The sequence below is a fragment of the Peromyscus californicus genome, unplaced genomic scaffold, assembly GCF_007827085.1.
Source record: "Peromyscus californicus insignis strain IS unplaced genomic scaffold, ASM782708v3 Scaffold_10__1_contigs__length_136768540, whole genome shotgun sequence".
In the NCBI taxonomy this organism is placed as follows: Eukaryota; Metazoa; Chordata; class Mammalia; order Rodentia; family Cricetidae; genus Peromyscus; species Peromyscus californicus.
Genome location: NW_026294391.1, coordinates 103,021,779 through 103,032,477, shown reverse-complemented (window position 1 = coordinate 103,032,477; position 10,699 = coordinate 103,021,779).

Genomic DNA, 10,699 nt, shown 5'->3' with positions numbered 1-10,699 from the left:
TCAACAAATTACAGTGTTATTTCATAAAACAACATCTGTCTTTCAGTAATATAATGCAGTTACAGAAATAAACTAAATGTCCTTGAAATAAATGGAGAGCATTAGAAAGCAATGTAAGGTGTTACACAGAATAATGTCAGGTGTCAAAATCTGTAGCTTTAAGAGAAAGAAACACTTTGCGGATTAGTAAAGAGAGTATTTAATCCCTAAACCATCAATTCGCCATACCCTGTGTATGTGTGTTCAGATATAATAAAACACATACCTAAATATACAATATGATGTAACTATGAGACTTGTATCAAAGATGGCTAGACAAGTGGCTTCTCTTGGATGGCCTGTGCAAATGTTCTCTTCCAATGAGTAGAGATAATAATAAATTGGCTGATTTATCTCTATACCTGGCCCAGCAGTCTCAGCCTGATAATGTGTGATTTTTTCAGGTGCTAGCCAAAGTGTTACATGTCTGTTAGCATCTTTAAAATTTATGAAATGATTTACCGTTTCTAAAATGCTTTGAACTGAATCTAAATTTCAATTGAACACTGTAAGTAGGACTTACATATTTGGTTGCTATTAGATGAATAAAGAGATATTTGTGCAATTTCTTCCCCTCCACAAACACAAGATACTAACTCAGCATGTTCTACATAAAATTTTAATACAACATACACTAAATGTCTTGGACCATTAATAGGACATAGCAAACTCATTAAGGAAAAGTTAAAACACCCTAGTTCTTAGCAAACTGAGGACCCCCATATACTAAGAAACAAGAAATCATGTGAATTTGTAGCAAGAAACAGAAACATGTTCTGGTCCAATAGAAATTTGTAGTTAAGAAAAATGATACCAAGCAGTACATTTCAAATGAGAAATAATAATGGTAATCATCTATTATGTACAATCAAAACTAGCAAGTAGAAAATTAGGTTTTCAACACTGTTTTAAAAAGAGTCAGGGCTAGTAAGGTAGCCCTCTTTCTCTATATCAGTACCTATACTAAAGAGTCATATCTGTCTCAATCAGGCTTCTAATTCTCTTGTAGATTTTTTTTCTGCCAAGATAGAAAGTCCATATTCAGACTTTTCTGATGGCCTTTATTTTCTTTACAGTATCTACATTTAGTTGTATAGTTGCCAAATTTCCAGATGTCAGCGATTGGACATGTTTCTTCTGGAAATAGACGTCTCTTAACAGGTCTTGAGCCAAAGTAAAACATACTTTCCAGTCTCTCATAGTACCAGTCCAAATGCACTAACTTCTTATAACCACAAGGACCAGGACCATGGAAAAAAATCTTCCTTTTCCTTCAATAAAATATCACCTCGTCTCTGTATTAGTTATTTTGTCTCACTGTGACAAAGCACATGATACAAAGAACTTAAGGGGGAGCCATTTGTTTCACAGCTGGAGAAGATTCAGACGATTATTTGGCTCTATACACTTGATCTGAATATTCTGACAAAAAGGGGAAAATGCTGTTCACCACCTAGTAGGAAACCAGTAGAGAGAAAGGACAGAAAGTGGACTACAGTAAGATAACAACAAAGATCTGGAGCCAGTGACCATTAATTACTCCAGCTAAGTCCTATCTCAAGTTTTCAGAGTGTCCTAAAATAGTGCTACCTGCTTGGGACCAAGTATTCAAAACGTGAGCCTGTGGAGAATTTTGCACATTCAAACAGCTGCTTTCCAAAGTGATCACCTAAAAATTCTGAATACCTCATTTGTGTTTTGATGTCAAGGAAGATCCAATGTGGAATGTATCCCACTCCCAGCATTTTACAGAGCTTTATTTCTGGTAGACAGTCTGCACTGATCACAAAGAAAGAATCTCTAATGATGGGGACATAAATTGCTTGTGACAGGTGACTAGGAGAACAATTTTAGATAGCATCTCCACCTACTTCTAAATTTTTTACCACTTGCCTACTTTGACTTGTCATTTGTACATGTTCCTCCTAAATCTACACATGGTTCTCTAAAATTATAAGTTCTTACTTTCCCCTATACATTTCAGTTAAATATATTCATTATATATTTAACCTAATTATTTAATATGTATTTTTCCTGGTATCTAGTTCAAGACTGGCCCCCTCAAAACATACATTCCAACCACAACCTCAAGCTATGTCTGCCTACCTCTGTCTTGCCTAGAACATGAGTCATTCCTTTCTCCAACATATCATTTATAGCCTTTTTATATCATAGTATCACAGTGTACATGAACAAGTTGACTCAATGTATATGTCACAATGCCTACATCATTCTCTTTACTTCATTTTATCATGTAAATATTACATCATCTTATCACAATAAAATGGGTGATTATAGTAAATAAGACTTTAAGAACTAGGTGCACCAGAGACTGGATAGTTGAGACCTAGGATAGAACCAAACATGAATGGCAAAAAAGTCAATGAAATGATTCCTAACAATATTCTGATATACTCATAGATTATTTCCTAGCCCAGTTGTCATCAGAGAGGCTTCATCCAGCAATTGATAGAAACAGATGCAGAGACCCACAGCCAAACATTAGGCAGAACTCAGGAAATCCTGCAGAAGAGGGTGTGGAAGGATTATAGGAGCCAGAGTGGCCAAGGACATCACAAGAAAACTCACAGAATCAACTAAGCAAGGCTCATAGGGGCTTAACAGAGACTTAACCAATAACCAGGGGGCCTATATGGGACTGACCTTGGCTCTCTGATTATGTGCTACAACTGTGTAGCTTGTTCTTCTTGTGAGCCTCCCAATAGTGGGGAACAGGGACTGTCTCTGAATCTTTTGCCAGCTTTTGGGTTCCTTATCCTCATACTAGGCTGCCTCATCCAATCTTCAACTTAATATGCCATGTTTGTCCTCTGCTGAATAGAAATTGAGGCGTGGATAGGGGAATAGAGTGGAGGTGGGGGAGAGGGAATGGGAGCATAGGAAGGAGGAGAAACGGTGGTGGGTTTCTAAAACAAACAAACAAATAAATAAACAAACAAGCTAAAATAAAAAGAACTGGGTATAGTGCTGTGTTTTTGGTTGCTTTACTCTTTTTACTCTTTTGCTCTTTTAGGGGCCCACCACCCAGCTCCCAAATAAATCCACATGGCATCTTATTATGACTTATAAATGCCCAGCCTTAGCTAGGCTCTTTTCTAACCAAATTTTCTTAAATTATCTCATCTAATTTTTGCCTCTGGGCTTTTACTCTCTATTTCTGTATACCTTTCTTTCACTCTTACTCTGTGGCTGAATGTGTGGCTGGGTAGCTGACCCCTTGTGTCCTCTTCTCCTTCTTGCTCCTTCTTGTTCTTTTTCTCCTCCTATTTATTCTGTCTGCCTGCCAGCCCTGCCTATCCCTCTCCTGCCTAACTATGGGTCATTCATCTCTTTATTAGAATAATCAGGTGTTTTAGACAGGCACAGTAACACAGCTTCACAGAACCAAACAAATTAAATATAAAAGAATATGACACATCTTTTCATCATTAAAAGTTCCACAGTGTAAACAAATGTACTACCTCTTAAAAATAATAATCTACAACAGTGCTATGCACCTATAATCCCAGACCAAATAAGGTTGAGTTAGAGGGATCTACCTGAGCTACATTGTAAAGGCATGCCTCCAAAAAGTGTATTTTAACAGACTACACTAAGACAACTTATATTACAGAATATCATTGTAATTGTGCTATTTTATTAGTTATTACTGTTACCCTATTATTGCAACTAATTTATAAATGAAATAAATAGATAACAATCAGACAAAACATTAGATTTAGGGCTGAATGCCAGTCTGCAATTTCAGGCAATGACTGGAGGGTTTGAACAGTATCCCAGGAAAAGAACATGGCTCATTTGGTAAAGTACTTTCTTTGAAAACCTGAGGACTGGAGCTTGAACACCTAGAGCCCACATAAATCTCATTGATATAGCACATCTCTAATCTCAGAGCCCCTCGGGTGGGATGAGGCTCAGAGACAAGAGAATCCCCAGTGTCTTGGAGTGTAGCACGCCTGGCATATATAGCTGTGAATAAAATGCCCTGTCTCAAACAAGTTGGAAGGGGTGGATGAACATCTGAGGTTGCCCTATTATCTACAAACATGTGCTATGGCATGCACACACCTATACTCTCATACTTATTCTATCACCCAAATCACATACAGAAAGACAAAAAAGTACCCTCTGTGCATAAGGAAAGGCTACAGTAATGAAATAGCAAAGGGTCTTAGTATACCATTCTAAGGAATATGGACTATATTCTGAATACATTAGGGGAACATTTGAGAGTGATATGCTTAAACAGGAAAAGGTTATCAAATTGTATTGGTAGACAAAATGTGCAAAGATTCTCAACCTGACACATTAAACTTTCAAAAATAATCACAGCTCTGGGTCTTAACCCTCACTAGACAAATCACAAACTTTAGAAAGTAGGATATGTGCCAGTATACACTAAAAGTCACCCAGGGTGTTCCAATGTGCAACTGAGAGACCATTGCACTAAAATAGAGATTCTCTAAGTATGGCCTCCGGAGTGGTAATGTTTCTGGAAACTTTTTAAATATCCAAATTTTCAGTATTCATCCCAAACTCATTAAGAAACTCTGAAAAGTGATTGAGCACTCTGTGTTTTAATAAGACTTACAGATGATCTTAGAGTGTGGTACAGTTTGAGAACGCTCATCTATGGGATCTGCAGGGTGCTGGAGATTGACTGGAAGGAACAGGAAATAATTTACAGGGAGATGACTATGATAATAATGCTCGTGTTTTACAGCTTTTAGGTCAGGGTGCAGATAGAATGAATATCCAGGATATGAAATAAGGGTTGGTATGGTAGTTCCTATGAAAGATCTCAAGGAAGCCATTCTTAGGAAGAAAAGTAGAATTTATTCAGAATTAACTTAAAGCCATAGAAAGTATGGGAATAGAAGTCACAAGTAGGCCAACACCCTTTCTATGTTTTCAACACGGTTATATTGATTACTCTCCATGTGGACCAAGTTGAAAAGGGTGACATGCAAATAACATGCCACAGCCAGCATAAAAATAGCTCTTCAAAGAGGACTTATGCTAACTTCTGGAGTCCCGTATACAGCCTGGGGTGTAATTAACACTCCCTCATTCTCTCAGTGCTGTCTACCTAAACAACCTTGTTTTTCTATGGGCTGACTGGCAACTTTCCTGCTAGTATACCACCCTAGAAATGGGGGGAAAGGTAATCTTTCCAAATAAATCAATAAGCAAATGCCTTTGTTATTGTTGTCAAATAGCAAGACTAAATTTCCCATGTGATTTCTCTAATCATGCACAGCGATGGTACATCTACAAGAGTTTCTGCCTTCAAAGAATGGTTCTCTCTAGGGGTTAAGTCTTAAAGTACCTTACAAGAGACTTAACAGCAAGGCTTCAAACACACTAGCTGTCTGAATGAACTTCAATGATACATTGTCATCAGTCAAGTTGACAAAGATATTTGCAATCAGTTTGCTAGGGAAAGCTTCCATAGTTCTTTGGTCTTTGAAGTTCCTCTTATATTTATGATTTGTTTGAAAAAAATAGAGTATATCTTAATAAAGTCAGTTTTTCTTTCCTAACACAAGATTGACAGATTTTTTTTCCTGCAGCAGTTTAGAGTCTCCTCTTGATAAGTAAGTGTAAACTCCACAGAAATTAATTAATATGATATCATCAACATGACTTAAACATATCTTGAGTATTACTACAGGCTTAGCTTCACATCAACAATCAGCATACAAGTTAAGCCCTGGGAAATTTTGTATGTGATCAAACAATAGTTGTACTCTCAGAGATTCTAATATGATCAACAAAGGTAGAGCTGTTGCAATGAAATTTTTAGATGCCCCTCTATGGTGATATTTTATTTGTATTAAAATGTTATTTGTATGTTAATAAATAAAGTTGCCCGGGGGTCAGAGCTATTAGCAAGCCATAGGAAAGCAGGGCAGTGGTAGCTTACGCTTGTAATTCCAGCACTTGGTAGGCAGAGCTGGGTAAGTCTCTGTGTGTTCAGGGATACAGCCATTATTGGATACACATGCCTTTAATCTTAATACCAATCATGGAAAACCTGGAGGCCTATACAGACAGGCCGTGAGGAGGCGGTCATGTGGTTGGGTTTACAACCAATGAGAAGGCAGGACAAGAACTCTATATAAAGACTTTAACACAGGGGTAGCTCTGGTTCGGAGAGGTAGGACCACCGCAGGAGGAAGGGTAAGGTTTTAGCTCTTAGCTCTGACCTCTTGGCTTTCTTCTTTGCATTGGTTCTGTGTTTATTATTTAATAAGAAGGTTGGATACATCTACACCCCTCAGGTAATTGTTACACAAAGCTATGGTTCATAAACAATACGTTCATTTGAAGGCCTTGGGATATAGCTCAGTGTCAGAATATTTTCTTATCATGTACAATGCAGTAACTTTAAGCTCCAGGACTACAACCAATTTTTTTTTTCATTTTTTTGGTTTTTGGTTTTCATACAAACTAGTGGGTTTCATTAAGACTTCTTTATATATAGATAAATGTATACATATATACTTCATTCTCATTTAACCCCACTGACTTGTCTTTTGTAAGCCATAGTCTAAGCCAGTATTCTCCAAAGGATATTAGATTTATATGAAGTTATATATGAAAAAAAGGAACAAGCAGTTTTAGAATTTTGATTGAATTCAAGTTCAAACAAGCTTCTTTACTATAAGATTTCCCATAGATTTTAACAACTCTAGTTTGTCAACCAATATGTCCTAATCCAGACTTTCTCACTGGACCATGTGTTTCAGACGGTTCTTTCCTCAGTATCACTCTTCACTTTTGTTTATAAATAAAAGGTACTGAACATTGTTTTCCATGATCTAATTAGTTTTCTTTTGCTTCAATTGGAACAAAAACCTTCAAAGATCATGTGAAATACTGAACAAAATCCAAATACTTTTAAGCTAGGATATAATTTCTGACATGCTTAACATCTATCAATCCAACATAAAATAGCCCTTAAAACCATCTTTGAGGCTTCTCCCTCAAAACCACACTCATGGTCTCTACTATTATTTTTCAAAAGACAAATTGGTAATCACTTAAAAAAATAAAATATCACTGAGCCACTGACATATATCCAGTATGTCACACTTAGGCTGGTTTAAAGAAGACATAACTGGCCGGGCGGTGGTGGCGCACGCCTTTAATCCCAGCACTCGGGAGGCAGAGCCAGGCGGATCTCTGTGAGTTCGAGGCCAGCCTGGTCTCCAAAGCGAGTTCCAGGAAAGGCGCAAAGCTACAGAGAAACCCTGTCTCGAAAAACCAAAAAAAAAAAAGAAGACATAACTGCTTAACAGTTTTTTTTAATTTGCAGCACTACATATTTCATTAAATCTAAGAACTATCAGCACTACCATGGAAATAGATGATCTTCAGGTCTTATTTAGTTTCCCTGGAAAAATTGTTTCTAGTTGACTTGGCATGCAGTTTCACTCCAGGGATGATTTTATATTTCATATGTTGACATAGAAATAACCAACAAGAACTGTATCATTGATACCTCCACTGGCAGCAGCTGCCAAGAGGTAAAGTTGGGTGAATGCTCTTAGAGGCAAGATTTGGATTTGATTCTCTTACAGATTGAGGCACAGGGGGACAATGGAAGACATTTCAAATGTATGACCTTCACTTAAGAGAAGAGGTTCAAACAGGAACATTTGCTGCAGAATCTCCTTGGTTTCTTGATGGACTTCTTAGATTATCATGTCTATTTAAAGACAAGCTACATGCTGTCATTTTACTAGAACCTTTCCTCACCTTTTAGATATACCAACTTATAAAAAATTGTTTAGTGATTAGTAAGTGGCTAGGTATAGAAGCAAAAGCCATATATTTCAAGTCTGATTCTGCCTTACTTTACCTATATGATTAAAAGCAAGACTACTTTTCATTTGAGGTCTCAATTATAACTCCTAAAGGATATATTAAGTAAAAAAGGCTTTTGAAAATACAATATAAACTTTTGTGTACCAAGTTATAATTATTTCCAATACAGGTCTTACATACAATGGGGGAAATCCCCCCAAAAAAAAACAGAATTAAAAAAACAGATATTCAAATAAAATCTCATTTCTAGAATAGAAATATGGATGGACTTACTAGAATCTACAAAGCCCAAGGCCAGCTACTCTGCCTTCTTCTCTGTCTCTGTTGTCTTTGTGGTCTCTTATCTCTATACATCCACTATATTGTTCTACCTAAACATCTTATGTATATTCTGATCCAACAGTCTAATTGAATCAGCCTCTGTAATTCTAAATTAAGTATTCTTGGAGAATCTGTTACCCATGTAAACATCATCAGCGTAGCAAGGAGGAAAAGATCACATGAGACTGTCCTGGGGTGCTCACTTTCAGTATGACAAATAAAGTACTCTAAAAAAGATACTAAGGGTGAAGAAAATGGTTGGCAGTTTAGAGAAGAAACGTGATGACCATAAAATTACAAAATCATCACTTCATTAGTTTCATTAACAGCAGAATTACTCTTCCCAGAAGCTCAAATGAGATTGTCTACTTGGAACAGGCAGAGGGATGTCTTTGCATCATAGAAAGAGGACAGATACAGTTCTTCACACATAACTAGTATTAAAAAAGAAAAACTTGATTATTGTCAACATTTTCTATTTCTCTGGCTCCATGATTCATAGCAAAAGCATTAATGCAATAATTTACCTCATTTTTCCCATTTGCTTCTGAAAAACAAAGTTAATAAAGGTGATGCTTCTCACATGTTTTTATAAACTTTCTTATGAACTTACGCTTTTTAAACTCAACAAGTAAAGTCTAGAAAAACATTTCTACATGATGTTACATTTTTTAAGTCTTAAATTATTCTATATAGAGGAGATAGAAACATTTATCAAAGGGAAAATACCTTGTGAAAGTTTTCCATTTGATCTTTAACAGGCATATGTAACTGCTCATCTCAGTAATCATCAGTTGTACTCCTTTGCTCAAAATCAAAATTGTTGGGTAGAAAGATATTTTTCACAAATCCAAACTCGACGATTGACTTGATGAGCAATGATGAAAAAGATAAATGCGTGCCCCCAGATTTACAATGGTACAGTGAACCAAAGTGTTCCACTGATCACCCTTGCACAGACCACAGTATGGCCACCAAGAAGCCCTGTAGCTTACAGTAGGAGGAGTGATGCATTACTATACAGATTTGGCTTCTCTGAAAGCAGAGAATCTACTGCATTAATATGAGTATGGATAAGTTATCATACCAATTTTCAGAACAGGTACCAGCTGCAAAGTGGAATTTAAGTCATATTTTTATTTGTTAGGTATCTTTTCACTGACTCTAGATACCTGAGTTTGAAAACAACTACCCATGTGAAAAGATGCCCAAATGGTAATGTGTCTATAACCTACTTTGGTTTTCTTCTTTCTATCTTACTTCCCAGGGTACTGCCTTAGCATGAGTCTCTACAGAGAGGAGAATAAGACCACTGGAGAGAAAATAAGTCATCCTTTGAAGACTCATGTTTACTAACAATCTCCCTTTCATCTTTCAAGTGATAGCTGTTTTTAAATCATTAAATTGAATTCTGTTTTAGACTATATTTATTTTAAAATGTATATGTGTGTGTTATTTTTATATGTGTGTTACATGTGTTCAGGTGTCAATGGATTCCAGAAGAAGGAATTAGATCTCCTGGAAGTGTTGTTATAGCTGATTGTGAGATGCCTGCCATGGGTGCTGGTCACTGAATTCAGGTAATTGTAGATAAACACAAAGTGGTCCTGACTGCTAAGCCATTTCTTTAACCCTGAGTTCCTTTTTTGTAATGAAATATGTTCCTGCCGTGTACAACTTACAGTTGTACAGGCACAGGTATAACTTCCCATGCATAAGAGAAGCAACCAACAGTTCTTGAAAGACAAATCAAGACTCTGAGGGGAGGAAAAACAATCACACACACACACACACACACACACACACACACACACACACACACACACACTACAGTTTTAAAGGCAAACTTGTTTCAGTTAATCAACAATAATGATTATTCCTCATATCATGTTTGCATAACTGCAACTAATGTTTTAATTCTAAAACTGCAAATACCATTTTCTTTTTTTAATTTTCTTTTATTTATTTTAATTGAAATAGAATTACATCACTTTCCCTCTTTCTCATAGGAGATACATATATGTGTGTGTGTGTGTGTGTGTGTGTGTGTGTGTGTGTGTGTGTGTATGTGTGTGTGTGTGTATCTCCTGTGGCATATATATGTTATATAACCTACATATTATATGTATTGTATAACCTATATATAACATAGAAGATGTATATATGTATGTGTGTGTGTGCGTGTGCATGTATGTATGTGTGTTTTATGGAGTTCACTTTTGTTGTTTGTGTGTATTTGGTTTCAGTGCTGACTACCTATAAGGACAGCCTATAAGGAGGCTTTCCCTGGGAAAAGTTAATTCTCTTTCTCCTAGCAATCATTAGCTGCCAATAGTTCTTAATCCAGGGGTGGGACCCTGCAATATTTTCCCCTTTGCATGTCCGTTGACATTGTCATTATTCTGGTATTGTTTATGCAGCCATTTCTATGAGAGATTATTTGACAGAAAACTTTCTGATATTCTGGCTCACAATCTTTGTGTCC